We start from the raw sequence: 6,000 nt of genomic DNA on the forward strand, positions 1-6,000 counted from the left end.
CTTTATGAAAAATGGGGTTGAAGTATTGCACATTGCAACAGCGTTTTACAAATAAAGGATGGTAAATGAAGTGTTGCGACCTACTTTTCTGCTAGAGTGCGCAAAAGTGCCATGTGCTCTGAATGAGCTTTTAGCACCTCCCGGTGTCTTCGCTCCTTCCTTTCTTCTCTTTCTTCCTTTTTTTTTCTTTCTCACTGTTCAATTTGTCCATCTGTTCAAAGAACAGCTGCATATGTTGAATTCTCGTATTGCTTGCGCGCATCCTGCGGTCAGCCCTTTTCTTCTTTGGTTCTTCGTCGTCCCGAGACTCTGTGCACAGTTTCAATGAGCTGTCTCCCGATGATGTCAGGGGCAGGCTATCGTCGCTCATCTCCAAGCTTTGCAGAACGTCTGTGCTTGTAGACGGTCTAGGCGTTGATTTACTGTGAGATGCTTTTTGTGCCTCACCATGTCCACGCCACGCAGCACTTCCGGCTCAAGACTGTCATCCAGAGCCTTGATGGCATTGAATTCTTCCTCATACTCAACGCGGCAGCGGGAATTGCCTGACGTGTTGTTATGCTTCACTTCATTCCTCTTGCGCTTTGAAATCGTTTTGAACCGCGTTTCACACTGCACGGCAGTGCGGTGTATCCCCAGAACACCGAACATGTCGCATGAAATCTGTTCAAACATTGCATGCTTGCTGCGGAATTTCTTCAGTGGACCCACTTGTCTAGCATAGCGTGCATAGTAATCCAGCAGCAACTTCGTTTGACTTTCATCCCATGCAGCTGCATTGGAGAAGAAACAAGTGAAATAAGCTTGACATCTTTGACTACAAAGTCGCATGTTTTAGTGGCTGTTGAAATGCTTTCAATGTTCGTTACACCTGGACATTTAGCTTCATGCAGACCTTTTTGGTTACGTTGCAAAAGGTGAAACTGTCGAGGTTGTCCGAACAAGCAACAATTATTTTATCCTTATGCTCATCCATGCTTACTATATGAACTTTTTTCTCGCAACAATATTCACTACACCAAGTCAAATGAATGAATGCGTGCTCTTTGCAGGTACGTGCATAAAAATAAGAATGCAGCTGCAGCATTAAAGCCCAACAGTGATAGACAGACAAATTGTTTAAATGCATGCAGGGTAGCCAACTTGGCATTGTCATTTGTGTATGCACTCATTCAGCATTAACATGCATTCTGAAAAGTGAGTTGAGTATCATTTGTGAACTAAAACTAACCAATTAAGAGCACTTTTTCACTCGGCTCCTTTTCTGAGGCCACATCCACAACTTCAGGGGTTGTTCGGTCTTCCTCCCCTGTGCAGAGAAAAATCAATACAACACAAAATACAGAGCGTGATGTGCAGCGACTAGCGAGGTAGGTGCTGAATGCTACACAACTGACACGGGTAATATGAACACTGATTGAATGCATCGATTGCTAGGGCATTTGTGCTGACCACGTGAAAAATCATTTCTCGCGCCAGTCTTATTTTGGTGAAGGCTTATTCCAACAGCACAAATAATTCTGTTACTCATTCCCGGGCAGACGAATTGCACCGAAGTTTTTCTGGAGATGGTAATGCAAGGGATAAACTATGCACAAATATCCTTTGTGAGCCGCTACAAAATGTGCAGAGCACGAGGGAAAGGCAAAAAAAACGTGAAGTTGAAAGCACTCTGTGTTCAGGAAAGAAAAAACCGCGCTAAATTCTACACAAACCACACAGAAAGACGGAAGCACTCATACGTGAGCAAATGTTATTGTCCGAGAGCAGATTGTAGCTATTTCGCGTAGTTTATTTTTTTTATGCGAAGCATATTACTAGAGCTACACTACAGCCCGTCGAGCGCGGCGGTGGAGCTACCATTGACCTTTAGCGTGACAATATGACGTCACAGCAGAGGAGAGATGAGCTGCCGGCTCGCGCGGTCGGCCGCGGCGGTGGAGGCTCCACATCAGAGGCGCGGCGGCTGACCACGTGAAGCTACAGCAGCGGTATAAAGCTGAGCTTGCCTCGCTCTCCGGGCACTTACGAGGCGGCCAGGTGTTGGGATGCCGCCTAGAAGCAGGGCTGATTTGAACGCGAAGCGAAAGCTTCAGCGTGCCACAGAGACCGATGAAGAGCGGGATGAACGTCAACCAAGGAAAGCCATGTATTACCAAGCCTAGCCATCAATATGCTTCGATCTGACTAGGCTTAACCTTAGCTAAGCCTCAGCCATTTTTTTACTTCTCGCGCCAGCATTCACACGTAGTACGAATGCCAATGCGTAGGATATTCGCTATATCATGCGCACTTAGGGCAGAAAGCACAATGCTGCCTTCGGCATCATCGCTGGAAACTTTCACAGCCTTCCAGTAGAACTGTGGCAGGTCCGTTTTCCCCCACACCTGCCGCCATTAAGCGCACGCTGCGAAAAGGCGCCAAACCACGTTGTCCGTACTGAAGACGAATAAGGCTGGACTTACCGTCCACTGTGGCAAACATCACGACTTCGGCCGGTGAAGGGCTTTCGGGGCGTTGAGGGGTTGCCGCGGCATATCCAGAGTGGTACCACGGGACACTCATTTTTTTTTTGTTTTCGACGCGAGCCGAGACGGAGACAGCTGAGGCAGCGATACAGGTTCAGCGGCGTGGGCAGTGCGGCTGTGTGATTGCTGTCGTTGACACCAGCGGCAGCGGCGGCGCCACTGCGGTGTGGCGGTTCCGGAAGTTACGTCCTTTTTCTGCTTCCTGCGCTTTCGCTCTGAAAACTTGCTGACTATTCGGCTTGACCGGTCTCGCTATGCGCTCGGAGCTAGAGCGGCTCTCACTTTACGAAATCCGAACCGGATCGTGGGAGCGACCAGTCGAAGACACCATTACAAAGCACGGATGCGAGCGCTGTAACCGCGGCGCATCCGGGCGCAGGGAGCGCGCTGTCACGTGGTATTTTTTAAACTCCGCGGGCTTTCGTTTTTCCCGTATAAAAAAGGCCACGCTAAGTCTATCTCGTTGGAAGTGCCTGGGTTGGACGATATTTGTGGAGCTCCACAACTTTCCTATTGACGCCTGAACGTTTCAAGCTATATTTAAGAAAGTTAATTTAATTATCTCGACTAATTATTTAAATAGGAGAAGCGAAAAAATCGTACTGTAACTTTAGATGAACCTTAACAACATCCACGTGATTTCAGTTCTGAGGAACGCTTGGTTTTTTATAAATCTTGGTCCAAGTTAGCTGGGACACCCTGTATATACGGTTTAACGTCCTAAAGCGCCATCGGTTATGATGGATGGCGTATAGTGGCAGTCTCCGGAATAATTTCGACCACTTGGCGTTCTTCACAGTGCACTGACATCGCACAGCACACGGGCGGCTTGCATTTTGCCTCCCTCGAAGCACAGCTGCCTCGACCGGGATTGAACCCGTATCCTCGGGCTCAGCAGACGAGCGCCCTAGCTACTGAGCCGCCGTAGGGGGCATAAGTGGATGGCTTGCGGATGAAAATTCAGGACCGGGATCATGAAGCTTGGAAAATGCGCTTGATTGCTGACGACGCTTTATGCGTTAACCCTCGGCACTTGTTGGCTTAGCAGCTGTCGCATTCGGTTTGAACCCAAACACGCGGAATCGAATCCTGGCTGCAGTGGCCACGAAGTGCACAGCCGCCCATAGGCTGTCCGTTGTCCGTGCAGAGTTAAAGAGCCCCATTTGCTGAAATTAATATCAAATTCGCTCGGTGCGTACACCGTATACCAAAATGTATCGTTCCATGCCATCTCTATACCGGCTCTCCTCAGGTCAGCGAATACGTGTCTTGTTGCCATAGTCACGTATCGATCCGCATCATCTTCAGCGGTATTCGTGAAATGATTAATGAAGGCAAAACAATTTAAAGAATTGATAACATTGAAGTATCCGCAACTTCCGGAATTTCTATTAAATTCAACATCAACTATGTTTCTTGCGTAAACATTTCCTGTTAAAGAAAAAGTGCACATATAGCGCTAACTGAAAAAACTGGTCTTCTAAAGAAACTAATTTCTGTTTTTTTTTTTACTTCAAGAAAATTTCAGTAACCAAAAGAGAAAATCTTCCTATTTGTTGTGTTATTTAACAGTTGTTTTTTACAGTGCAGGTGAACAAATTAGCGCACATGTATGCATGGAATATCGGCTGCGTTGCGGCGGTTCTTAAGCTCTTCCTCGACACCATCATCACCGTTCGGGTGGACCCGAGAATATCTTTATTTCGCTACGAGACATAGCTCACAATAAAACGTACTTACGGTGAAAACAGTGGCACCTCAGCGCTAGCCAGTATCGAAGCGCTCTCAGCTCCGTCATTGAAGTGAAACCGGCTAGGCTTAGCTACGAATACGGCAGCCAGGGAGCAGGCCGAAGCTCGTCGCTCGGCGCGCTCGCGAGCAGCGTCATTGCTGAAAGCTCGGCTCGCTCACAGATTGGCTCAGCAACTTGCGAATTGTACTCGCAAGGCTGGCAAATCGGGCAGCTAGCGGCTGGCAAGGGACAGAACGCAAGTTCGCAGTACAGGTAAACAATTTTTAGCGCACAAATGCTTGGGATACCGGCTGCGTTGAGGCCACGTTAAGGCTTTTCTTGAGCTCGTCCTCGACGCTATCGTCCCCGTACAGCCGGCCAAAACTTAAGCTGGCGTGCGCGACGGCCGCTTTTTCGGCGCTCCTGCGCTTTGTGACGAAGCAAACTTGAGGAACGCTCAATATTAAGCAGGGGTTTAGTATGCTTCTGCTTAAATTTCATATCTTAGCAAGTTTGCGCCGTCATAAGCTTCAGGGGCACGGAAAACGCGGCCGTTACGCACGCCAGCTAAAGATTTGGCCGGCTGTACGTGACACACAGGCTGACAACTTGAATTCCAGTACGTGCTAAAGTAAGGTGCTCGTATTTCTCGGAACAATCTCATCTCGAAAACACAGTTGCTTCTGTCGGCTTCCGTGTGGTCTCTTGCTAGTGAAAGTACGTACAGCCGGCCAAATCTTTTGCTGGCGTGCGCTACGGCCGCATTTGCTGTGCTCCTGCAGCTTGTGTTAAAGCAAACTTATGAAAATATCCAATCTAAGCAAAGGCTCAATAAGCCCGTGTTTAATATTGAGCTTTTCGCAAACTTGTTTCGTCGCAAAGAGCAGGAGCGCAGAAAAAGCGGCCGTCGCGCACGCCAGCTAAAGATTTGGCCGGCTGTACACTCCAACAGGATGCGGCGAGCGCGGGCCGCTGTTGCATATGAGCTAAAGCGTGATGCAAGTATCGTCGTAGTTCCGTAACGCAGTTGATATCAAAGTAATCCACTTGTACGGGTCACATTTAAGCTCTCAGTTTCATGTAGATCTCCGTCGAGCATGCCAGTGTCGCGTAAAGTAATGCATCGCAGCTGCTCTCTGTCCTACCGCTCGCGTCGAATATATCCTTGATATGGACCAGTTTGCGATACGGAGCATTTCTTTGCCTTTTTTGTGGCAATTAAGAGATTTTACCTGCTGTCAATCGAAAATGTGTTCCGTCAACAGCGCCGTCTGCGCCGTCGTCTGCTAGGACATCCGGGTCTGGGTGATGGGATCACAGGATAGCAGCTTCTACAAACGGCATGCCAGTAAAAGTAACTAAAAGCGCTTTGGTATTCGAAATTAATACAAAAATAACATGAAAAAATTTAATTTCATTTCGTTGCGAACACAATTCAAATATTAATAATAAAAAAGTGCATTTGTGGTTTTTTTCAACGACGCAAAACTAGAGAAACCAAGGGCAAAACTGCAGCCATCGGCGCCATGTTTAGCGCCACGGCAGTGCGAGCGACGGGTCACGTTTGTATTATTTGGGTTTTCGTAGCATTGTTTGAGTGCTCGCGCTGCGGACATGTACGAAGAACACAAGTGTGTTTTGGAAACGAACGACGAGAATTTACGCCCTGTCAACTTTGGTGAGTTTGAACGGGTAAAGCCATGAAGAAAGGCAGCGCTACGACTTCTAGCCATCTGGAGA

The 6,000-nt window shown here is 47.9% G+C and overlaps 1 pseudogene; it reads right to left on the minus strand.

Moving 5' to 3' along the window:
* Nucleotides 1-130: 130 nt before the first annotated feature.
* On the minus strand, nucleotides 131-2,484 carry LOC149361514 (uncharacterized; annotated as a pseudogene).
* Between the last annotated feature and the right edge of the window lie 3,516 nt (nucleotides 2,485-6,000).

This window comes from Amblyomma mixtum, chromosome 2 (assembly GCF_055824585.1).
Source record: "Amblyomma mixtum isolate Tamu chromosome 2, ASM5582458v1, whole genome shotgun sequence".
In the NCBI taxonomy this organism is placed as follows: Eukaryota; Metazoa; Arthropoda; class Arachnida; order Ixodida; family Ixodidae; genus Amblyomma; species Amblyomma mixtum.